Source organism: Cygnus olor, chromosome 22, assembly GCF_009769625.2.
Source record: "Cygnus olor isolate bCygOlo1 chromosome 22, bCygOlo1.pri.v2, whole genome shotgun sequence".
NCBI lineage: Eukaryota > Metazoa > Chordata > Aves > Anseriformes > Anatidae > Cygnus > Cygnus olor.
Window position 1 is genome coordinate 846472 of NC_049190.1, and position 26442 is coordinate 872913.

General features: G+C 48.9%; 1 long non-coding RNA gene across 1 annotated transcript in view; it reads right to left on the reverse strand.

The window, feature by feature from the left end:
• Positions 1–6822: 6822 nt before the first annotated feature.
• LOC121058516 overlaps positions 6823–26442 on the reverse strand; it is a 30350-nt gene continuing 10730 nt past the window's right edge. The window contains exons 2-3 of the long non-coding RNA XR_005814220.1: positions 7721–7890; positions 6823–7455 (exon numbers count right to left, since the gene is read on the reverse strand). This is a non-coding gene — a long non-coding RNA (uncharacterized LOC121058516). The remainder of the gene's footprint in view (positions 7456–7720; positions 7891–26442) is intronic.

The window sequence follows — 26442 nt, forward strand, 5'->3', positions numbered from 1 at the left end:
GCGCGTGGGAGCCCCGCTCCGCGGCCGCCCGCCCGCCCCCGCTCCCCACTCTGCCCCCTCGCCGCCCCGCGTCCCGCGCCCCACGCGTGTCACAGCCCTCCCGCCGTGTCGTACCCCCCCCCCCCCCCACCGCGTGTCGCCCACCCGCGCCCCCCGGGGGCCGCCGCGGCCGGAGCCGGCAGCCGGGCCGCTGGAGGCGATGTTGAGCCTCCCAGCGGCCGCGGGAGAGGCGCGGCGCGGCCGGGCGAGCCGCGGCGGGGTCCGGCGGGGACGGACCGAGCCCAGCGGCAGCCCCGGGGCCCGGGGCCCGGGGCCCGGTACCCGCCGTCCGCCCACCCGGGGGCCGCGGTCCCGCGGCGCAGCCGGGCCTCGGCACCCCGCGGCGGGCGGCCGGGAGCCGGCAGCGGGCCCGGAGCGCCCGGGGAACGGGAGCCGGGCCGCAGGCTCCCCCCCCCGAGCCACCTTGGGCCTGCACGGGCACTGCCGGGGGGGGGCGGGGGGGCCGTCGGACGATGCCGCCGTCGCTCAGTGGGTTATTCCGCGCTAACCGGAGCAGGTGAGCCGTCAGCCCAACTTTATCAGCGCGTCCCTGCTGAGCCCGCAGCTGAAACGGCTCGGGGCAAGCGCTGCGTCCCAGCGCAGGGCGCGGGGGAGCCCCCACCCGCAGCCTGCCCCCACCCCTGAGCCGTGCCCCGCGCGCTCCCGGGCTGCCACACATCTTTGCCCTGGAGAGACGGCAAGTGCTCGCCCAGGGCCACGTACACGGAGTTTCAGGCTACCCTGCTCATCACAATTGTGCAACTAAGCCAGATTTATCCTCCAGTTTAGAAGAAAGCGTTCGTCTTTGTCCACGACGCTAAATTCCCTTCCCTCCAGAAGGACTTTAGTGCTGGTAAACAGCTTGGAGTTGAGAGACTTTGCGTAGAGGCTCCATTTGCCTCTGTGTCATCAGGCACCAGATTATCTTGTTTGTCTATTTTTAATTACATGTTTTAGACCCTTTTGTACAATATTGTGCATTATGACCTACTGCTGCTCAAACATCAAATTGGAAGACAACCCATATTAAGTAAAAAGGTTTATAATAATTTAAGTATTCATAGGGTGCAGAACAATAAGTAGTAGGAAATACAATTTGCATAATAAATATCAATATCACAACAGCTAAAACAAACCATGACAAATTATCTGCTGCTAAATGACCAGGAGATTATAGAATGCAAATTGCAAATCCTGAACTCTAGGAAATGACTTCCGTAACCTGCGACGTCTCATTCAGCAGACAAAAAGGGACTCGAGATGCACTAAAACTGGCTGTGTTCCTGCTGGAAACATCTTATTGCATTCCATTATGCATCAACTTTAATTTCAAGAGGAAAACGATTTCCTCTGTCCTGGAAGCTTAGCCTCAGATTATTTGTCACAGTGTGTTTAGCAGTTATGATATTGAAGCGTGAGCCCCATTGGCAGTGATTGAAAGCTGTATTAAATCAGCGAGGGCTCAACTTACAGGCAGCGAGAGACAGCGGCTCGCTAATATGGGAGTGGTAGCAGGAGCAAGGGAAGGGGAGAGGAGAGAAAGGTCTGATGAAGGTTGACCTGACCCACAAATATAGCTGATATAATTGTTGGCATTACATGACAAGGTTGCTCCCGAAGTGACACATCCCACTGACAAGCAGCCACTCATTCTTGAGACTCGCTGTGACCTGTCTCTCATGGGAAGCAGCCAGGAGCCACAGAGCGATGGAAAAAGCAGTCTGTTCCTGCTCCAGAAGCGAGGCTGAGTGCAGGCTACAGCCCTCCGGGTTGCGAAGCGTCTGTGCAGCACGTGGCACACGGGAGAACCTGGGGGCCTGTGGTAGCGGAGCGCCAGAGGGAACGTCCCCTGCTCTCTGCAGCTTCGGCTGCTTTAGGGTCCCCCTCGCCCAGCTGAGCTGGTGTAGCACAGCCCCCAGTTGCCCCCCAGCAAGGTGCTTTGGTTTTCCCTCGTTGCATGGCATGGGGGAGCTGTGCATGTTGGTGTTGTGGGCTGAAATGCTGCAGCACCCCGTAACCAAAGCCCATCCGAGGAACAGGAGCCTCAGACGTACGCGTGTGGAGGATCACATTTCAAGTCTCATCTCTGCATGTTAGGGGTTACGAGCAGCAGGAATTTCGCACAGGAACCTTTCCTGTGCCACTTGTGGCAATCCTTCAGATTCATCATTCCTGCCCCTCCCGCCCCCCAGCAATTTAGCACATCTCAAAGACCAGATGGTGGTTTTGCATTTTAAAACTGATAATCAATTGTTTGTTAATTCAGTTTTTAAGTCAAGAGCAGAAATAAACTTAAAAATGAGAATTGCAATCTGTGGCGTACTTCTGGAGAAAGAGCCAAACCCCCTGTTTCAAACACACACATAAGACAACAGGAGCAGAAAGAATGAGAAGTGTTAGTTGTGCTTTACCTTCCTGTCGCATGGGCTTTGGACCCAACGTTGGGCAATGTTTTGAGACACCCTGAATGAAACTTGGTAGCGTAAGCAAGCCCTGGCTCTTTGGATGAATAGAAGTCGCTGCCAACACATCAGGCTAGAGATGGAAGCAGCTCCAGTGCAGATCACTGGTAATGCCTCTGTGGCTGCTACTGGGAATGGGGTTGGAGGGTTCAACTTCACTTGGCTTCTGACTGATTTGAAGCAGCTGACGTTAACTACGTCCATTTCATAAGTAAATGCAGCAAACTGATGGTTTCCGTTCTTTACTTTCACAAAGACTGGTGAACCAAGATTACTCACTAGCCAAAATGGCTTTCTGTCTTGTCCTCCAGCATTGCCATTCACTTACTGTATGAGTCTAAGAAGGGAAAAAGATAACCTAAAAAAGCCCAAGTTTTCCGCTCTAGAAAATGAAGATAATGCACACCGCATTTAACTTTTGCGGGTACTGTGGGACTTTCCATTCTTACACAGCTCTTTGAGTCTCAGATTAAAGGTGCTATAGAGACTGAGAGACCAAAAAGATTTCTCTACAAATGGCAGTGTTTGTTCACTCCACATACTCTGTCAAGAGAAATAAAACAGTTGTCGATCTTGTGAAAAGCACCGGCTCTGAAATTTTCAAAGAACTGCATGGAATTTTAGCCACACAATTCACATTAAAGCCGGCATGGGGCTAAATCCTGTGTAACTCTTTGAAAATTTAGGAGTTTGTCAAAAGGAATCCGGAAAAGGATTAATCAAGTTATAGCATTTCAGATTTAACAGCTCATCTGAAGGAACTGTTGCGTGGTTCCCCCAGCCGGCAGGGCTCCCCGCCGGGGCCTCCAAGCATCTCCATTTACCTGTCCCCAGAAGGAAGCACTGAGTTCAGCCTGCTTATAGATCAGGTAAAAATGCAAAGCTTAATTTCCACTCATCCACGTACTGTGACAAAGTTGTCATTTGCTACGCTCTCCCTATAGAAATTCAGTACTTTAGTTACAGTACAAATATCTCCCAATATATTTTATTTATCTGGCTCCCACTGCGATGAACAACAAATTTGTTCAAAATCTTAAAAGGTATAAAACAGATGCCAAAATACAAAGCAGAACTACTGCTGCCATCACCGCGGAGGAGAGGAGAACCTTGTGTCATCCCAGCCCGGCAGCGTGCGGGGCGCCGCACACAAGGACGTGTGCCCAGGGAGCAGCCGGGGTCTCCCCGGCAGGGCAGGGGGGAGCCTCAGTTGCTGGTGGGGACAATTTTAGGGGAAAACACCTGGTTTGGTCCTAATCAGTTACAGCCCGACACTGGAGAGCGGAATGCAGAGAAAGGTCGAGCAGGCTGCCCTGCCACGACGGTGTGCCCCAAAGGGCAGCTGCGCCCCGCACCGCCGGGCAGGTGACCCCCAGCCTCGCGGCACGCTGAAGGTGCACGTGCCATGCTGCCCCTCTGCAGACGGGAAAGCCAAGTTGCAGCAGTGCACTGACCTGCCGGGATGACACAACAGACCACTAGCACAGAGCTTAAGGCAAAACGCGCCCCTCTAACAACGCGGTGTTTCAGGTAAAGGTTGTCGGAGCTCCCCGTTCCCGAGTGCTGGGGAACAGCTGCCACATTTCACTGCAGCATTCACAGCTTCTTGGTGGTAGCTAATACGGCACCAAACACAGCCTGCTGACAGTCTGGAGAGCCTTTCCTTATTGCAGGGAGGGAAACAGCAGCTCCACTTCAGCAAATATCTAAGCAGAGGCTCAACTTGCAGCATGTGCACCCTGCATGTTTCTGTGCAGTCACATACATGTCTAAGTATTTTGCTGGGGCGGCATTTACATGGAAAAGATAGTACATTCCCAAGTGATTCAAAAACTACTGGTGCCAAACCAGTAAGTGAAAGCAACATTTATACAAGTGTATAAATACGTTGACTTTAATTCCCTTGCGACAAACACTGCAGGCACACACAAAGACCAGTCACACTTGCTGAGAGCAATAATGTAGTCTTTGTAAAGCGCATATGCTCAGCACCCACTGTAAATACGGTATTTTCATTTATAATTTACAGAATTTTCTTTAACACCTACTGGATATTTGCATTTGCTTTGTCTTTTTCCTGCATGCGGGGGGCCTGTTTTTAAACTTTCATTTTCATTCAAGACCTAGAAGATTAAATTTAATTATTTTTTAAGCCACAAGTGTGACAATAAAACAAAAAAGTCTTTTGATTTTGGAGAAATCCTATTGAGGATCTGAAGGGCTGTCATCAGTGCAGCATCAGTCTTCATTATCTGATTCTTTTTTTCAATTGGCAGAGCTTTACAGAGAACACCGCTCTTTCAACAAAATGATAAAGGGGTATTTGAAATAAACAGAGAGAGTCCCCAGCCAGTGAATACCTTAGATTGCTACGGACCGTGACTTAATGCTAACTCCTATGAACTTCTCCTTTTTTATCTTTTAATAAAAAAGCTGTACAGATGGGATTTTTTGCTTGGCTAAAACCTTTGTTAAAAAAGAAAACAAAAAAAAAACCCTGAGGAGCAACAGCCACTAAAAGTACAAAAGTTCTCTCCAAGCAAAAGCTCTTGCATGTATTTATTTGAGACTGTCCAAAAAAGCATTTTCGTGCCACCGATGGCTGATAATCAGATGCACTGCTGTCATCTCCCTAGCTCCTCTGCTATCCTGTGCACGGAGCAAACTAGAGCAACCAAGCCTGGATCTGCAGCATGCCACCTCTCCCTTTCAGCTGCAGCTTGGCACCCTGAGACACTATCACTGAGGCAAGGGCTCACCGAGCCAAGTTACAAAGGGCAGGCGGTCTGGTTTCATGAATTTAAGATTGCTTCTACACTCCGGAAAGAGCCTGGAAAGGTGCACCGTGGCTTTCATTAAAGAAATTTCCCTTCCACTCCAGACAATCTTGTCATTGATGCATACAGGCAGGAAATGAAACGGCAGCCCAGGACCGTGGGAGGCAACTGTTGTCGCGCTCTATTCTCGGTTTGGTGAGGGGAAAAGCAGCCCAGCGAGCCTTGGTCTGTGCTGCTCCCCTGCAAAGTATTTCAAGTTTCCGATGCGAAGCGGGGGAGAGATGCCTGCTTTAAGCTTCACACAAAAGCCGTTTGGAGCAAGCCAATGCCTGATGCCAAGCAAGACACGAGAGAGGCTTTGCACAGTGCGGTGGCAGGCGGAGGGTAGTTGCATTTCTAGCTCGAGATGTGTGTCAGCTATATTTATCAGCTAGGCAGCTGCCACATGAAACCCTGGAGCCCTACTGGGTGTTAAAACTTGGGAGGCAGCTCAGCTCCCCACTTCAACAAAGCACATGTTTGTACATCAGCGGCACGGAGCACAGGCTGGTATGCATTTCCCCCCTCCCTGATCTCAGCAGCATTGTCAGAGACGCCCCCGAGTGCCAGCTTCTCCTTCCAGGAGGGTTCATTAAGCCTTGGCATAGCTTGTGCTCTTGTTCAGCCGTTGCAGAGCAGGGCATAAAGGAAGTCCCTGAAGGAAAAATGGCCAGGAGCACGCCACGGGGAAAACCGAGTGCAGATCAGAGGCAGAATGAAAAAAGATGAGAGCTTATCCCGGCTACGCAGGTGCCTGGCAGCACGTGAAGTGCGAAGTTCATGCTCGGCTGTGAGGCTGGGATCTGCACCACACCTTCATCGACATCTGCCGAGGCATACCTGGGTTCAGTGTTTACGTACACATTCTCCGACAGACGTAATCTGGAACAAAAAATGTGCTGTAGAACAGCTAGCACAGCACTGTCACTGAAACAAACGCCATGGACGTGGACCAAAAAATCACTTTGTGAACAGCGCAGCACCTAGCAAAGCTCCTGCTCTCCACAGCTGTAGTACCTGGATGCTAACAACATAAGTACAAAACCTCATGTGAACTGAACGCCTTATTTCTGCCCGTCCATTAAGACAGGACTTCGTCTGGTCAACAGGATTATGTATTGGTACAAAGCAGCTATGCATCAGCCACTGTGACTATATTGTTTAGTGCCTGATAAGATACATGCACAAAATACTGATCGGTTTTCAATCATCTCCAATAATTATAAGCAGAAAGGTTAAGCTCCCAAGTCTGATGAAGCAAGATGAAATATTTTCAGATGGTTTTAAAGAAACCAGATTATTCCCTAGTGTAGCGATAAAGCACAAAAAATCTAGCCAGTCTGGCTCCCCTGCCGGTCTAGCCTTTTTACTGTTGGATAATAAGGAATAAGCTATAATTTAAATTTATTTTTTTTTTAACACACAGATCCAATTGAGAAAGAGGGACGAATCATTTTACAGTCTTGCGTCATCTTTTCTGCAGATGAGTCTAATGCACCCTAACCATAAAACTCAGGAACTGTGCCCTCCGCATGTTGTTGTGACAAATTTCAAATCAAGAGGGTGCTTGAATTGGATTTATTACAATTGGGAGACAAGAAATTGTAATCTTTATGAGCCAATGACACAGAGCCTTATAATAAGAGAATGAAGTATCATTTGAAATGTAAAGCAAATTAGATTACCAGGGTCAAATCCTTCTACAGAGACATCATGTCTTCAGAGTGTCTCTTGCGTTTGACATCCTCTTTTCAGGTTTCACATTAGCATTTAAGTGTTTTTTAAATATGCTTAATATTCTTATAGGAGAAAAGTGCCTGAAAAAGTCAAGACATGGAGATCATGGGGATGGGGGGAGAAAGAAAGCCATCAAAATAAGCGCCAAGGGAAGCTACAGGTCCGTCATAAAGAGAAGGCGTCAGAGCTAATGGAGTCCTGGCGGGCACTTCGCCTCATCCCCTGTGATGCTCTGGTCCTCCATCCCCCGGGGGAGCTGCTGTCCCCACGCGAGGGACAGCTCGATCTGAGCGCCTGGCTGCTGGGAGGCACGGGCTGGGGCAGCTCCAGCAGCAGCCGGCTCCAGACAGACATCGCGGTGTGGCAGGCTTTGGGGTTTTTTGTTACATGCATACATGCAGCTGGGGAAAAAAAAAAAAAAAAAAAAAAAAAAGCCCCTTGGATCACATCAAAAGCCATATCTTCTCCGCAGCAAGATGACTCATGGGTGTTGTCTGCCCCACCCAAATACCCAAAAACCCAGCGTGGGCTCGTGTGACAAGGCGTCAGAACACGAGCCCATTGCGGCAATGCTGTCTAACCCTCGTGTTTTGGAAACATTCAAAAACATGCAGAGGCACAGTTTTGCAGAGCAGGAATTGCAGTTTCCTAAACTTAGAAGTTTACCTTTGAGGAGGTGACTAGCAGAGTACTACAGAAGCTGGAAAGCAGATGCACCAGTAAGATCTCGCCCTCCAACTGCATCGCTACCCATAAGGGACTGCTCTCCCCTCTGGTATCTTGCTCGTACGACTGGGGTTTGTTGTTCCCTTCAGCATCTCATTTGCTGTGGACACCTAAAGATGCAAGAGGCAGCAAGTCCAAAACCTCAAAGCCAGCCTGAAATGATTAAAATGCTGTGGGTAAACACCTGAGCACACAATGCAAAACTTTGACTGTTCCTCTGATTTAAGAGACTTCATGTCTTAATCATCTGTCAACACCACATGTAACCAACCATGGTACAGAGGAAAGGGCTCCCAGAAGGGATACAAACATCACACATGAAAGGAAAAGTCTTACTCAGCCTAGAGGGAATTTCAAATTAGGTACAACATTACTTCAGCTTTCACTGTCAAGAATGGTTAGATTTTCATTGACTTACTTTGTAACAGTAGGGTTTTCCTTTGAAGAATCCACAAACATCTTCACCTTCAACTCACATTTACTAGCTCTTGCTCATTTTTTGTACTGCAATCATACTTAAAAGCCACAGTCAGGGGCCAGGACCCCAACTGCAGCAGATGATGTACAACAAACAGGAGTTTACCACTTGCTCACCCCCAAAAGAGCTTCCAATCACTAAATAAAACAAGAGAAGACAGGTGACTACAGATAATATGGCAAGACAAACCGCTGCCAGCCAGGGTGATCCGCAGCAGTCCCCAGACAGCCTGGCTGCTGTCGAGGTTTTGACAGCCCACGACTGACGCGGTCAGAAGCATCCCCACCACTGATCCACGCCATCTCGCTCCCCGACCACACGCATCGGCTTGGGCAGGCTGAGGAGGAAAAGTCCCTGCTACCAACCCCTCAAACCAGGACGTGTAGAATGATTCAGAAGAGAGAGAGAGAGAGCATTTGCTTATGGACAGACAGTAAGCAGGAAAGAAAATCACCACCACCACCACCAAAATAAAAAACAGCTTCATCTAGGTGAAGTACAAACAGGAGTGTGTTAGCACTTAAAATTATCAAAAGGAACTCAAAGCTATTTTATTAAGAAAAATGCTTTGTCTGGCTGGGAAAGAAACTGGCTGGCTCATGCTTTGCAAGGGCAAACTGTGGCAGGTTGGTCTTCAAAAGGATTGTGGACTTTGGAAGAAATGATTGTTGCGCTTTCAAATCAGCAGCTGGAATGCTGCAAACAACAACGTTTACAGGGCAGCCTCCATCTCTAAGTTACTGCCATTTTCTGAGCACCAGTAGGATGGATGAAATCCAGAAATCCCTAAGCCTGGACACCTGCTTCTCAACATCTTTACAATTCCATTTTTTAACTGCTTCAGTTACTAGTAGGCACATGCATAAGCTGTGTATGTTCTCACATATGCCCCCAGCAGATGTGTGTACACACACACACATATATACACACACAGTATTACATATACACACACACAGTGCTTTAAGCATGCATCTTAGCCCAATAATTGCATTTTTTGTAAGCTTGTCCCAACTTGCCGATAGCTACAGAGCAAAACATAATTCGTTAACTCTACTCAGATATTGAAGAACAAAGCTGGAACTCCCATACAATTATGTTTTATCTCAGAGCAAGGTGAAATCATTAGATATTAGTGAGGTGCAGTGGCATAAAAATGATGTGTTAGCGGGGGTTCATTACATTGTATTTTCAGAGCCAGGAAGATCAATGCGTTCATGCATCATGAATTAGTCTCATGCCTTAGTCTTCCCTGCTCTGCGGAAACCCAACATGATCTATTGCCAGCCATACATCATTGTTTCAGCATTGCGCATTAATGACAAAGCTACAGTTTCCACTTGTCAAGCTGACCAGCTGCATTTTTCTGCACAAGATGAAAAAATTCAAAGGAGGAGAAAGGGGGTCATTCCTGGGCCAGACTTTGCAGTAAATTTCAACCCTTCAAACCTCTTCTTTTTCTTTAGATCCATCACTTCTATAATCAGTGCGTAAACTTGCCCTCATTGCTTATATCCAGAGCTTGGAAGAGCTCAGGGAAATTAGAAGGATAAATCCATTAAGTGATTTTGCTAAATCCCTTTCTGCCACTGCAGAACTTTGCCTTTCCAGGCACATCCCACTGCCTGGGACCCCCTCTGGGTTTGTGCCTGCAGCAGAAAAGGTTCCCATAACTAACTGGCAAAGACCCTTTTAGTCTCTCCCCTGACACGTCGATAAGAAAACGCCATTTTCCAAAATACCTACCTACCTAAAAGCATCACCTTTGCCCCTTGATTATTCTCTTTCCACACGCTTGGGCCAGGAGATGCTGTCTCCTCCCTTCTGTTTTCCCCTTGCATCCTTTTTGCACTACTTAGCAGGGCAAAATTCAATTTTTCCCTCCTGACTCCAGAAATTTAGTTACAAGTTTGAGTCTTCCCTTTCCCCTCTCAACCACTCAAATGTCTACCACTACATATTGTAATTAATTATGGGAGACACAAGTGAATGAGATAGCAGTTGCTAGGCTTCTCCTGTCTACTGCGCTCGAACTGTTCCCAAGATGGTAGCATTAGAGCATCCTGTGTCTTTCATACACATTTACCACCCACAGAGCAACTCCGAGATGCTATTATCCCCATTTTCCAGGCAGGGCAGTGAGCTAGAGATTAATTTTTCCAGTCCCACACAGAAGGTAAGACAATACAACAAATTGAATCTGGGTCTCAGTCACTGAAACTTTCCCTTCTTGTGACCATCCACCACTGTTCCCCTCAACTTGTTCCATTTGTTCCCTGTGCAAGGACCGTAACCTCTGACGAAGACCAGTTGGTTATTTGATGCAACTTTGTCCACCTTTTTGAACACCAGCCACGATGCTCAGGGAGAAAGGAGATCACCTACGCCCCGAAATAAGAGGCTCTTCCTGGGATTTAACCACTATGGAGGTAACAGGCTAACCCTTCAGCATGGCTCTAGCTAAAAACTTACCGTTTGATTTTCTGCTAGCCTTCTTAAAATTGCAGCTACGTGTGCTTTACAAGTACTAAAAGCTGAGGGAGAGCCCAGGGTCCTCTCCTTGCCTGCTGTCCCCAGCCCCTCGCCACTGAGAGGCACGGGGCAGCTGTCCCTCTGCCCCTGACCTCTGCCAGCTTCCAGCTGCTCAGCCAGCACCGTGCTGCCGGGTGCATTCAGGGTGATTTTTTTTTTTCTATGAGACATTGATTAGCAGTGTTTGAAACATGACAATGTGCCAATACTTTCCTTGTTGTATGACAGATTACTGCATGGATGCAGGGCTAATGCTGCTCTTTCTCCTTATTTTTCACTAATGCTCACAAAACAGCTGACAGTTGGCTGAGCTCTTTAGGGCAAATCGTTTCTTTCCCGGCCTCGGCTGCTTCCAAGGTAATGATCCAACTGTGGTTGTGGGGTGAAGCCCCCTTCAGGCTACATTTCAGTTTGTAGGGACTCAACGTGCCTGCGCCTGGAGCACCTGCACCATCAGCACCAGCCCCTGGGAGGCACGCCCGGCTGGGCGCACACATCCTGCGCACCAGGCGGTGGGGAGACGCTTGCCTCTCCACCAAACCCACGGGGTGGGAGGTGTGCAGGGTCCCCGCGGAGCTGCTTGCCACCAGGTCCCACACCACTCGATCTCTCGATGCTCAGCGTTAGGCAGGCACACACAGGGCACAAACCAATGCGTATATCCATTCTGGAGGACTGCGGATAGGCCACAGGGATTTAAACAATGTCACCCTTGGTCTGTTGGGCAGCCGCAGGTCTCTGACAGGGGTTTGAGCACCCACCCCTCGCCGCCAGGAGGGAACCAATGGTCCATCCAAGCCCTCTGCACACTCCCATTCCTCCCCACAGCCCCAGCTCCTGCAGGCGTTCGCCACCGGCCGCAGGAGCCGAGCGGAGGCTCCAGTGTCCGCGCAGCCTGGCCCCAGCCGCCTGCCCAGCGGCCGCCCTCGCCTGGGCTATTGACAGCAAGCGGAGCCTTTCAGTGGCTCTTTGTTAGTTTTAAACAATGGCTGTGGCCAGTTCTATTTCGCTTCCTCTACCCCGCTTTTCCCTTCTGTACAGGGCTGGGGCTTTTTTTTTTTTTCCTCTCCCCAAATCAATGGGCTCAGAGTGTGTCGTACTCAAAGTGACCTTTCAAATACCAGCCAGAGACAGGTCACCACAAATTGTGCTCTCCACCCCCGCAGAACATGAAAGGCTTTTCATTTCTGTCTGAAGGGCTGGGGAAGAGCGCGGCTGTGTTTCGAGGACATCCACTTTGAGCCTCGTCCTGGCATTAGCAATAAATGGTGGCTTCCTGCCCTGAGAGGCAGAACTGCCCTGATGTGACTGTCAGCATTATCTGCTGCATCCGGATTTTTGGCCACCCTATTTTTGTGCTTTGAACAGCAGCCACAAGACAAAACTGAAATACTGACATCTGAAAGCCAACAGGACTGCATATGAAAACCCAGACAAGCCTGACTTTTGAGAGCAGGGTGTCTCTGCATGGGGTAGGCAAGCATCCCACTGAACGTGCTTGTTGGGAAAGGCATCTTTGGAAGTCTAGGAGCCCATAATCAGGTAGGCATTTTGTGTGCAACAGAAACCAGAAATGCTGCTTTCTTCCCCACCAGTAAACAACTCACAAGCACCACTGAATTCCTGCGTCTGTTACGACTGTTTCAGAGCATCGTACCACACCTTACACAAGCACAACATTTAACACTGTATGCCCTCTGTTTCCAGGGCAAGGAAGGAGCAAGGAAAAGTCATTCTCCCAGACCTGCCAGAACTTAAAACAGAAGCAATTTTTAGTTACACTTCTTGGGTGAGACCAGGCCCAGTGTTCTGGCTTAGGCCAAGGAGCAGGACCCACGCTGCTGAAGAGTGGCAGCACAGCGGCGGCGGGTGAATGGCAGCAAGGAGGGGAGCGTGCACGCAGGGCTCCACGTTCAGGCAGGACCCCAAAGCATTCGTTCTTGATAAAAATGAGGATTTGATTATGGACGAAGGCAGAAGCCTGCAGTGCAAATAAGAGCTGATTTCCTCCGGCAGAAGCGCAGTAAGTGCGAGGTGTACTTCAGAGGACAGGGTCGGGACACAGGGTAAAGGTTTGCTCTGCAGGGTTAAGCGCCGTGTTTATACAGCTGGCCGAGGAGAACAAAGCCGGCAGCACGGCCGCTTGCACCCCAGCAGGCAGGAGGAGCCGTGCTGGATGCGCCGCGTGCTCCCGGGGAAGTGCCCACAAATCGCTTCTGTTTCTTCAGGCCTCGTCACCAGTGAGCTTCATCCTTTCCAAACGCAAAGAAGGAGTCTGCACAACACTAATGGTGCTCTAAAATGTCCTCTACTGGGGCATCATAGACTGCCCATGCTAAATGAATTCAACTGCAATTAAGTTCTTTAACAAACATTCAAATACCCCCTTTCCTAGGATGCAGAAAGAAATATTTCAAAGAGCACTGCTTACCATTAGTGTTGTGCTGACTTCTGCTTTCCACACTGTCTGTACCGAAGGGTCAGATAACTATTGCTACTGCAATTTTGCAGTGGTAGAGGCAGGCACGTGAAACAAGGTCTGGGAGTTGATGCTGGGAGTGTGAGCGGCGATGCTTCACACTTCCATGCTGCCTTTTCCCACCCTTGTGCACCTCATCCTCCCGACGGCCCCCAGCAGCCCTCTGGGATCTTTGATCGCCATTTACCAACAGGACATCTGGAAACTGACACTGCTGCCAAGCAGAAACAATAATATTTTTATATTATTGTTTTATAACTTAAAAAAAAACCACACAAATGGGTACATAACTATTTAACAACACCTCAGTCCTCTTCTGGAGTCTAAGTGTTATATTGGGTCAGCTCACAGTTAGTGCCCTCAAACTAATGCACAGACCAGAAAAGAAATACAAACTGCCCAATGGAAGAAGTTTAGAAATATATCGATGCAGCCATTGGTTCTCCATAGTTAGCATACTGCTCTTATTCCAGAGAAAGAAAGCCATCTTCCATTCTGCCTGGGGTGATTTTTTTCTGTTTTGCCCCCAAAAGATACTCAGTCTAGCATTTTTAGCAGCATTTAAGGATTTTCTTGCTTTCTCGTACGCAGAGCTTAAATGGGTAGCTTGCTAATTATTTATTTGATCATTTAGGCTTATAATATCTACAAACAGGTTTCAATTTTCTCAGATTTTCTCATTATTGGGAATTATTCAGAAAGTCACTATGTCACTACAAAGAAATCAATGGCTTTGATCATATTCCTTTGCAACTGTTCAATGTTTACTACTTAAGCTGTATTACATTACAAGTGGCTTCAAAGGTCAGGGTCTTATCTTGGCTTATTTGCTGGGAGAATTGAGGAATCACACATTTAAACCCAAGACTTGTCTGACTTGTTAGGAGCCAGCTACCAAAAGCAAACACGTTAAAGACAGCGAAGGGGAAGGAAGGTCTGTGCTCGGCAGGATGGCCAGCCTGCAAGGACATTCCCAGATCACAGCACCGACGGTGCAGGGCGATGAGCAGGGGATGGGCGGCGAACGCTCACCACGCACCCTGAGAGCCCTGCTCCGGCCCCGCGGCTCACAGCGAGCAGCCAGGCCCAGCAACAGAGCCCCAGGTTCTTTGGTAGAGCAAAAGGAACCGTACCATGGCTACGAGTAAGCCATTTCATGAAATCTGGCCTGTTCCAGTCTGTCTTGAAGCCACTGCTTATTTTCAACGGCTTCTCCCCCACCTTTGCCTTGCTCCTTATCTGCTGGGCCAGCAGGACACCTCTCCCAAGACAACACACTTCACTGGCATACAGCATTGGGCATGAAATACCTATTTTTTGGATCCAGCCACAGCTGAAACACACTCACGCTTCTGCACTCACACCCTGGGGCCACTCGGTCCGTAAATCAAACGGGAGATGAAAAATCCCCAAGGACAGGCTCCAAAGCAGCATCTCACAGCAGTGCTGCTAGCCAGCAGAGCCTGCTCTGGACATTTTTCCTACTCCAAAGCCTCCGGGAACACGGGCTGTAGCACAAGGTACTACAGCACTCTATAAATATTTAAAAGAACAAAAACCAGTCTTCATTTTGGCAGAGACCTGGCTCTCATTGCAACGCAACCCCATCCTCTCCTTTTGCTGGGCTGGGATTCCGGCCACCCTGCATATTTTGAATTAATGTGGGTGGCTTGCCTGCCTCCCTCGCAGTGCTTAGCCTCAGGAGTGAGTCATCGCAGGCCACCGAGCAGGGATGAACTTCTACCTTTGTTTTCCAGTACACCTCTCCAGCTTTTGTATTTGATTTTGCTTCCATTGCTGCATGTGATGCTTTTGTGGCCAGAAGTGCACAGGCTTTGCTTGCCATGAGAGATCCTTCACAGCACTGATTTTGACTGAATGTTGGAGGAAACAAATTCTTTTTTCTTGGGCATTGTGTTAAAAATACCTTCACCTCCACAAGGAGAAACTGCCTATCCCTGGCTGGTGTCTCTCTTTTAGACCCTTAGTGCTGGTAGTTAAAAGGAACAAAAGTGTAAGGATAAATTGAAGGGACACTGCTGCAAGTGAGCTAAATATAAGTGCCCCAGGAGCAGCATTTCCCAGTTCAGGAGTTGTTTGCTGCTAGCTTTCTCCTCCCCCTCTAACAAAAGATCTCTTTCAAAAGCCTCTTAAAAAGTTCCAATGAGCACTTAGAGCATATGGTCAAAGGGGACAAGATGAGGACTGTGACATACAATTTCTTTTCTCCTAAGTGCCTAAAAAAAGATACATTTTACTGACCGCATTTATGAATGCTGCTACACAATCTTAATGAGGCTTAATGTAGGACGGACAGCCCGAAAATCACATTGAGCCAACAAATGAGAGACATGATTAGCAAACTCTAAACTTGAAGGATTTTAAGCACTTTTGACCAGGCATTTTATTTCAGCACAAGATGTATCCAAGAGATCTATTATGCTTGTCAGCCAAAGCCAGGGCTGCAGAGGAAGAGTTAAGTGATGCCCAGTGACACTTGCTGTAATCAGATTTTCACATTGTTTGAATAGATACAGTTTCTGAGCTCTCCAGCTGTCCTGCCTCATAAGCAAACAGATCTTCCTAATGCAGGCGGGCTGCAGCTTTAACTTAATATTCAGCCAGGCACGGGAGAGCAGCCTCAGCCCGAGCGGAGCAGGGAGCACCCCAGGGGCACGGCTCACACTTAATGGGAACCAGGTCCTCGGAGCTGCTCCCCCCCTGCCCCACTCCCCCAGCTCTGGGCCGTCACTCGCCATCGATTTCTGTAGGAATGGTGCAAAAAGCTGTAGTTCAAAGTCAGTAGATGCTCTCCCTAATGCAGCCAAGAGCTTTCACTAGCAGACAGAAAAAAGATGCATTGGTTCGTAAGTGGTAAGGGCAGCCGTAGCCTTCCCAGAGCGCCTGTCTCAGGGGGATCTGCTTCCCAGCCACTTTTCTGAAGTCAACAATTTGTAAAAGGGTTCAGTCTAAAATCCATAAGTCCTTTGCTCATACGCAGGTTAGTGATTTCTCCTTCCTCTCTCCCAGACAAAGAGCTCACTGGAAAATAGTATTTACTAAACACGCACATTTGTTACCCAACATGTTCATATCTCCAGGAAAGCTCAGTGGCACAAAGCAAACCCAGGACTATTAAGTGAAAAATTCATGAACGCTGTGTGGAAGCAAAGACTATTCCAAGAAAAAAGAAGCTCCTGGCTTTGCTGCGAAGACGGTGGTCAGAGAAACAGGGACAGAGAAGCAGAGGCAGCGTCAAGGGTAAGGAGGAGATGATGTTTTCCAGCAGCTCAGCAGGCAGCTGAGAACCAGGACTGCCAGACTGCGGATCGAAGCCATCACTGAGTCACCGAGCAGGCACCTTTGTTTCATTTAAGCGGCTAAAAGGGAACAATAAGCAGCACTCGTGCCTGCAGGGATGTTCAGCAGTTGCCAAGGGCCCCGGGTGAGAGGCACTACAGAAGCACAGGAGTGCAGCTCTGAGAAAATACAATATTTACAGATGATGTCAGGATGGGGGCATACAATGAGAATCCACGAGGAGCTGGCAATACATCCCTGCTGTTGATGCAATAAAGTACATAAGCCCTTATTTTTCTTAATTATTCCTGATATTTCACCTGTCATGTTGTCAGCTTCCTCAGAGAGCAACGATAAATAGTGCTTCTCATCTCACATCCTTAGGGAAAGCTTGCTATTTATTCCTGCGATGGGCAAGACATCATGACTAATTAGGAAAAATGGTAGCCCCCTTGCACCCAAGCAGGAGAAGTGTGTCATCAGTCTCCTTTCTCGGGGAGACTGTCGGTTTTTCTCCATGGACATTCAACAGCTGCTCCAAAGGCATTTGTTAACGGCAGCTTGGGAGTGGGAAGGGATGGAGAAAGGGTTCCTCGCTCCCCTGGGAGCTCAAAGTCCCAAGTCTTAAATAAGGCAGACGGTGATCCTGAAACCATAGCATAACTTGGTTTTCTGTCAGATAAGCGGTTGCACTGTCAGATGTCCTGCCCAAGGAACAAGCTGTTTTAAAGAGGGGCATCCCTCCATCCCCAGTTCCGAGTCCCTTGCAGAGGAAGGAAGATCACCCCCTGTCCTCCTGCCGTAACCCCCAGACCGGAGCACATTTTAAGCAGTGGTACAATTTGCTCCTCCTCTTCCCCTGCCACCACACACACTCTGATCATAACAAAGTAATTGAGATCAGTGCTGGAGAGGACAACTCATTTGGAAACTGCAAATACTTCAGATTAAAAGTAAGCAAAATTAATTTAGAAGTTGCTATGACCGCAGAAGAGAACAACACTTGCTATAACTCTTAGATCTATGCTAGGCAGCAAATGGGAAGGCAACTGTCTTCCCCTCCCTTCTTCCCCCTATCCAAAACCAGATGTGGATTCAAATTCACACAAATGACTCATTCACAGAGGGGCCAAATCCTGCTACAGATGTACAACCAGGGCTCGTCCAGCCCTGCATCAGTGTGGCTGGGGAGAGTAGGGAGAAGGGTGTCCTCGCTCCTCAAATCACTGCGACAGCGCCGGCTTGTTGCAAAGCAGTGGGGTGTTGTTGAAGTCTGTTCCTACTGACAGGCAATAAGGGCTGGGCAGAGCTGGAAGTCTTTATGTTGGGAAAACTAATGAGGACAAAACTCCTATTGTCACTGTCATGTCAGAGAGCATTGCCTAGGATTTTTGCAATCTATTGCACACTGTCATGTTGGGTGAAAGTTATTTGTTTGCAAATTCTACCTCTGGGCACCAGCCCATTCTAAATAAGCTGTCAGACTTAACCAAGGCAGCTAACAAAATAAAAGAGGTGTGTGTGGGGGTAAACTCCTAATAAATTGATGCAAAATAAAAAAAAAAAAATCTCAGTTGGCAAATCTCGTAACTCGAAGAATAAAACCACACACACACAGAGGCAAGCAACGCAGCCACCCTCCTCGCTTCGGGCTCGTCACTGGCAGATGAGCAAGCCAGGAGCAGCACTCAAGCCCCGCACACGAGCTGGTGCACAAGCAACACTTGATTAACTGGGAGAGTGCCAGCCACTGTTACAGGGGCGAAACAGGGTGTAGCAAGCCTCCTGCGTCAGTGACTCATTTATCCAGGATTTATCTTGGATAACGTGCCAAGGCTGCCAGCTTTGCCTGTATTCCCACCCGTTCTGCTCTGGGCTCGTGGCCATGGAGCGCGCTGCTACCGAACAGCACGGGGACGAGCGGCTTCTCCCTGCAGCCCCAGGAGCGACGCTGGGCTGGGAGGGAGGGGACGTGGACAAGAAAGCGCTGGAAAGCAGGAGAGAAAGCGGTGTAGCAATCTCATTTCATCACCAGCGTTGTCCTTCCAAAAGCAAGTGGAATTGTGCTGCTGCCTCTCCTCTTTACCAGCCAGAGAGCTGCTCGCTTCGCACAGGAACTGCCGTGACCAGCGGTTGTATACACGGGTCCTGGGAGCGTGGGTTAAGGACCGACATAACTCGGCTGTGATTCCATCACATTTGTGCCGAGCAGAGCCGAGGGAGCACGCACGTCGCTGCGCTGGGGAGGACGCCTGTGCTATCTGCTGGAGCGCAGGGCAGAGGGCGAAGGAAGAGAGCAACGCACCCGCCGCACAACTGAGCGCCGGGTGGGATGCTGATAATCTGATTCTTGATACTGTCCTTGTCCATTTACTAGCCGCAGACAGATTTGCACATGGGGTCCCCCACATTAGACATTTGGCAGTCGGCTGAGGAGCAGCTCTGTTACATGGCAACAGTCAGCAGCTTTCGGCCGACCGACCCCCCCTTACAGCCAGGCTCTGCAGGCACCCGGGCACCCATCCAGACAGACCAACGCAGGAGCCTCATTCCTTCCAACCTTCAGCGAATGTCATCACACGTCCTCCCCCTTTTTTCTCACCACGATTTTAGGCTCAGCGCTGCTTCCCATATGCCACCAACGTTCCCCATTCATAAAACTCTGCACCGAAGTCACAGCTCTGTAGACACAAAGTTTATAGAAAGAGACAGGCATCAAGCTCTGTCTGCCAAATATTTGCCAGAATCCGTGAATCCTCCAAGACCAGAGAGAAAAAACTGAAACAGCCTCCTCAGAACTGAAGTCTGGGCAAAAGGGAGTAAGATGTCCTCTCTGGATCTGTCACACTGCCACCTTAAAAGCAAGCTGGGACAACAGATGTATGGGCCTCATTGCAGGATCAGATCACTCACTACCTTCCATTTCTCAGGGTCAGAATGGCAATTTGTCATGTTCGGCACCACGCATCCAACCTACGCGCAGAGCGCAGTGCAAACAAAGCTCCCGGAGGCAGCAGAAGGCGAAGAAACAGTTTCTCCCTTAGGAGGGGGAAAGAGGGGAGAAAAAAAAAAATCGGAAAGACCTGACCATCCAGCATCCACAGGCACTTCTCAGCTCAGCAGAGGCTGAAACAATTCCTGCTTGCAGATACAGTTTCTTACAGGAGCCCAGTAAATTAAATTAAAGCTATTTACTCTGTATTTACAGGCTTACAAATAAATCTCAGAAAGCATTTTACTGAAAGAGGCGGGGGAGGAGGAAAGGAAAAAAGCATTTTCTGGGCCAAATATAATAAACAAGGCCACAAACCTCCTCATGATTACTTATTAGCTAAGGGAAAAGGGAGCTGAGAGTTGGTATGGTTGGAATAATGCTACACAGAGTGGAGGAGCACAGCATTTCTTTCTCATTTGCAGGTAACAAGAAAGAAAAAAGCAAAATGTTCTTTTTATGTAAGGGAAGAGCTCTCCTGAGCCCACATCTTCAGCCTGTATTTGCACTGCTACCTTCATTTTAACTGAGTGCTGTGGGTCAATGGGAACCCTTTCAAGTTATAACTGCCTGATCCGCCCAGCCTATAACGGGAAGCCGGTGGGGTTTGTTTGATTTTTTATTATTATTATTTTATTTTTGTTTAAGTGGCTGATTGAGTTCTTTTTGTTTTGTCTGGTGTGTGTTGCACAGTGTAGCAAGGTGCATTAGTCAGGAAAATCAATGGTGGTTTTGAACACGAAATTCGCAGGTGAGCCTGCGGGCTGAGGTGGGAGGCACAAAGGTCTCTGAGGCAGGGACGGGGACGAGGAACCAGCAGGGCAGAGCCACCTGCAGGGTTCTGGCTGCCCTGACACGAGGTGATGCCCAGCACGGTGTTAGTGGGAGCAGGATGGAGCCTGGGTGCCAGGGGGACCAACTGCCCTAGCCGCTCTGTCTAAACCCAGACGTTTGAGTCCTGAGCAAGCCTTATATCTTGGAGGTGTGAGTTTGACGTGCAAACACATCGTGCGTTATTCCAGGCCTGGTGTCTGTTAGAGGCTTTGAGCTGCTCCTGGTCGTGGCCCAAAAGCCCTGCTCCACAAGTCCAGGGCTGAGGTTTGCGCTCTTTTACCCTCCTTTTAATACACGGAGAAGACAAAGGACTGAAGCTTTTTTAAAATGCAAATATCAAGACTTACCATGCTTGCAGCTTCACTGCAATATGATTTTTCTTTCCAGACACAGACTGACATTGATGTTTACCAGACAAGCAGCAGCAAGCCCATGCAAGCGTCGGGCTGAGACACGTGCTGCACTGCCAATCTCTCCCGTCAAGGGACACAGAGACCAAACCCGCAGCACCAGCCTGCAGCCAGGACACTAGCGCACATACTCAGGGCATGACGCAATGAAATTTAAGCCATGCATCTAAACTTAAAGCTTGTAAATGATTAGCCCTCCTCTAACGAACCTCTGCTTTGCTGGTGAGGCATTAACCAACAAACCTACGGCCTTCGCTGACTCCAGGCAGCTCCTTACTCCTGCATTACTGTGTTTCCCAGGAAATCAGAGATTAAAAGCTATTTTAAAGCTACTGTTCACAGACTTCACCTAAAGTACATTGCAGCAGATGACCCCATGGTGACCGAGCAAGCTGTTATCTGAGACTTGCTTACAAATACAGTATTTTCCTCTTTTTCTGAGGCTTACTCCGGTGTCAGAGCTGTACTGGAGCCCATCCTGCCTGAATCCACGTGCCAACCTGCCAGCCCAGCAGCATTAACCCTGCCTGCCACCTCAAACTCCTTCTGGTGCAATTCTGACCAGGGGAACCTATTCTTCCTCTCTTCCCTAGATCAAACCTGCACATATTTCACAACACACTGTGAAACACCTGGCCAGCTGTCTGTGCACAGGACATCAGAACAACACCCGTGCACACTGCGCAGCTGCTTCATGCGAGAAGAAATTCTGCCAAGAAATTCTCGCAGCTCTGCTGTGAGTCGTGTCCCAAAAACCTTAGCCCTCTCTCTCCTTCAATTCTGGTAGGAGTGTGAACTCAGCTAAATCGATCGATTCCAAGCTTTCTGTACCAGGCTGCTCACCATGCCCTGTTTTCCTTTGAACATTTTTCCCCCCGAAAAAGAAGTTGGGCTAATCTATAAAAATATTTTGGATGCAGTTTTGCAGCCCCGGATTTCTGCTTTTGTCTTGTCCTCTCCGATTGACGCAGGTGTCTACGAATAGTTCACATTTGATACTGGTATCATTAATAAAGATGTAGCAGGCACTGCTTGGTGCTTCACTGCATGCACAGCGAGATGTCGCCTCTTTAAACCTACACCTCCTCTGTTGCAGAGCACCGAGGCTCTCCGTGTGGGTTGTGCAGGGAGCTCTCATCTGGCTGGGGATGTTTGTTAATCAGGCTGGTGTCTGCAGTGAGGTAGTGATCCGTTTTGGTGATAATTAGGCTCCAGTAGCTATGTCTTCAGGCAACTGTGGTGCAGCTGAACTCTCGTTGCTGCAGCTGCTGTCACCGGGCAGGGGTCTGAAGCACAAACCCACAGAGCGGGCACGTGCAGACGGTGCCAAGGAGGAAACCTGCACACCTGCACTCAGAGCCGGAATTGGTTCACCAGCAAGAGTCTGAAGGGAAGGGTGATGAGGAGCAGCACGATGTTTCTCCCTCTGCGTAAAGCAGCAGCTCTAGAAGCGCAGGGCTGGCTGCGGGGCTGCTCAGCCGTCCCCCAAAGGTAGCTGGGAAGCAGAGGGAGCAGACCGAGGGCTCCCCATCCTACAGCATTAAGTCCGTCAGTAGAAAACACTTGGCACCCATGGCTTCCCTGGATGAGCTCAGCACATTCAGTAGCACTAAAGAGCTTGTTAAGCAGTCCCCAGGTTTTATGCTGACTTCTCCTACGGCTACTCCAGATGGAGGCCGAGTTGGCACCTGCGCTAGAAGTGCAGCATCACTCTTGGCTTCTAACTCCATCAACCACCATCAGCTCGTGTGCTTGTCACAGACCCCTCTGTGAGTCAGACAGCCCGTACGGGCTCAGAGACAGCACAGACACACGGCACAAAGCTGGTGAGCAGCCGCCGGACTGCTCCTGCCCAGCCACTGCTCCAGCTCCAAGCTTGTGCCTGGGCATTGCCTCCCAGCTGAGCACTTGAAACCGATTCTTATTTATTCATTCCCTGTTAGAGGGTAAATAATATGCTGCCACAGCATTCCCTACACGTGCATAAGGACTGATTGTTTATCACACTTGCTAGCATTTAGGTTCATTTTCTCTGCAAGGAGGAAATGCGGTGACCCTAAGCGCTTGTACCCTGGGGTGAAGGCATGAGACCCAGGCACTATCACAAAGGGATTTCCAGCAGAGACGTCTCAAGTAGGAACATGCAGAGAGGAGAAATTAACATTTCTACAGGAGAGACAGCTATGGGGCTAGAGATCTCCCCCAGATTTTCAGATGCGAGGCTCTTTCCGCACGCGGTGCATGTATAATGCGGAGTGTGGGATTCAAAGGCCCCGCTGCACAAGGTGTTGCACAGAAGAGGCTGATGAAGAGGTTGTAATCCAAGCTTAAGGACAAACAGCTGGTGATTAAACAACAGATGGGAAGGAGGGAAAAGGGGACAGATTTCTTTCCCCTTCCTGTCTCCCCTTCCCTGTTGTTTTTTTTTATTTACCTTTTAATATATTCCATTTCAGAGGCAGAATGCAGAAGAGAAGGGAGCCCTCCCCCTCCCCCAGACAAACACTTGAAAGAAAAGAAAGGTTTAATTTGCACAGATGTTAGGGAATGGAGCATTTCCAACAAAATGTTATAGCCTTTTAGGAAAACATTTACTTAAAACTCTTCCTACCTCTTCCCCAAATCTCTGAGAAAGGTCAGAGATCCCCAGATCTGTGACAATTCTCCCAGGCAGAGGTAAGATCTGTCCTAGCAAATACATTTTGCCCCAAGGAGCCCAGCTCTTTCAGCACTCAGACCTCATCGTTCAAGAGATTTTAGCTTCCAAAAGAGCACAGAAGGCTTTCCTCATTTTCAAATCTGCTCATCTGTAGTAAACATCAGCACTGCAGTAAGAAAAAGGGCTCAAACTCTGCAAGAGGTAAGAATCCTTAAAATGAATGTCAGGTACCACTCCTCTCCCTGCACCCCTGCTGGGTGGGAGGGAGGGAGGCTTTTCTCTTTTCGGTTTCACAAGAAAGGAGGAGAGTAAAGTCAGCAGTAATTTTAGTTATGTCCCCCCCTCCCCCCCCCTTTTTTTTTTTTTTTTTTTACAAAAAAAGACAAAAAAAAACAGGAGACCTCCTGTGCAAATGAACACTATAATAAAGTATGCAAGACAGGCTTCCCTTTGGAAATGGGAGATTAAAGTACAAGGATCACATGAACACATGCAGAAAGCAAGGCTGCTGCTTCTTCCCCAATTATTGTGCACTCTCTGCTCTATTTTGTTGACCTCGCACATTTCAATCAGGTTTCAGCACACTCTGCCTTCACCTGCTATGAATCAAAACCTGGAGGGCTCAGATCTCACTGCAAAGAAACTCTTTGATAAGCTTGTTATGGATGCTAGACAGCTCTGGTTTGGTAGGGTGCTTTTGCAGAACACCATTGCAAATTTATGTCGTCACCCCCAAAAGTTGCAGGATTTACTTGGCAGCATGTGTGAAGGTAAGAGAGCTGAAACTCTGCCTAATTTGCTTCAGCAACAGAAGACTGGAAATGGGAGCACTTCCCACCAGCAACTGGACCAATGAGAATAGTTGCTTAAGCCTGATCTAAAAATCAAAACATGGAGAAAATGGGGCACTCTGGGGAAGGTTAAAGCCAGAAACATATGGAATTTCTACCACATTTGGGTTGTCAAGCAGCCAAGGATCTCTTTTGCTGCTGCTTACTCTTAAAGGCTTTAAAGAAACATTCATCCATATGTAGGGCATTTAACAACACAGCATGGAGCGTGCCTCGAACGCTGGATTAGGAGCTGAGCAGGCTGGCACCCAGGCCCTGTGTTCTGGATGCGTTTGCCTGAACGCAACCGAAGCAATCAGGTCCCGAACACAGACAGCTCCCGTCCCAAGGCCATTTGCACCACCGGAGTAAGGGCTGCCAGCCTGCACACGGAGCACTGAGATTCACTTGTCCTCTCCCAGCTCAAGCATTGGTCGATTTGCTAGCCCAGGCAGCAGTTCACTTTACCATCATCCACTACTAATGCCCCACTTTCCAGTAAAACATCAAATATTCAATATATTGAATTGTGTATACGCATGTTGTCAATTTGCATAACAGGAATCAGTTACTGGAGGCAAATAAGCATTCCACAGGTCTTGAGGGTTTTTGGTTTTGTTTTTACTTTTTTAGTTGCTAGTAACTTAATTCTCCTATTTAGCCAGCTTTTCACAGCCAACTCTCCTGCTCCGCTGAGTAGCAAAGGGAGGGAGATAGAGGCAGCATCCTGATACCCTCCCAAAGCTCCTCCACCTCATGCATGCAGAGGCTCCTTTAACCTGGCTTCTCCATCCTCCAGCAGTTTTTCCCCCTCTGCCCAGAGAAAGATTCTTGTGGAGACCCACCTACTCTAGCCTTTGGTTGGAAGTGCAATGGAAATAAAGCACACGCCCTTCAAAAGTCTGCTGTGACACCACCACCACAAACATTTTCCAAGCACCAGCCCCCTCCCAGGTACCGAGAGGCATTACATTTAAGGAACTTCAGTGTTTACATCCTGAACTTGGCTGCTCTGTGAACAGACACCCTCACAAGTCAGGCCAGAGCCCTCACATCACAAAAACCGCTGGTTAATCACTGACCAGACGCTTCCTTCTGAACAAGCGGCATCACTCCCCCAGGTTCCCCTTGCAGGTCTCACACACCCGCTCAGTGCCACGGAGCCGAGATCACAGCCTGGGACAGAGGGCTGCGGGGCACGTCCTCCCACCTCCAGGCAGCTGGGGGCCCTGGGCTCACCCGCTTCAGACTTCCCTGCAGAATACACCTGCCTGGACTGCACTGTTTATTCTGGTGAGCTTTACCTCGCCAGCCCCAATTTCTACTCTGCACTTAAAAACGCTAAGCATAAAGCCATGAAGGGTTATAAATACCCAGAGTGCAGCCTAATTATAGCCGTGGGTTTCAGAGAATTTAGACAAACAGCATCCCAAGGGCTGGACTGCTCTGCTTGAGCACTTGGACAGACACATCACAGGTGAAGCCCTCTTATTTCTCACATGCACGAATTTATCCTCAGGCCAAATGTTATTGCTGCTGTACTAAAACATGACGTCAATGTGAGGCAGGAAAAGCGCAAGCATACACATGGAAGGCAAAGAAAGAACAAGTAATTTGAAAAATTATGCTCATCGTGAGAGCACTTCAAATAAAAGTATCTTGCAGAAGACAGAAAAATGTTTTGTGCGGGGAGGTGAGACGCGGTGCTTTTGCCTGAGGATGCTCAAACCAGCAGGCCTGGGCTCTGTGCACATTTGTGTGCCTTCAGGCACCATGCACTTGGGCTGGGGTGCAGGACGCTGCTCAGTGCTCTGGCATGGGCTGCCCTCCCTCCTTTCACCACGTCCTTGTAGCCTGGAAGACCTTTGGCAGGGGCCTTTCCCATCCTGCATTTATAAAGGCAGGCAGCAAGTCTGGGAGAACAAAGCCACCAGCTGACACTGGGGAAGCAGCAGCTCTCGCCTCTCCTTTGCCACTGTCCTGCTGCAGCTGGGGCAAAGCTTTGTGCCAAAGTTTTCCCCCAGCACAATTTTATTTCCTGTCTTCTTCTGTGAAGTGTTTTGAGACCTACTTAAGTTAAGTGCCAAGTAGGAAATACTTCACTGATAACACAGGAACGTTTTGACCCAGCATCCGCCAACAAGAGAGGTG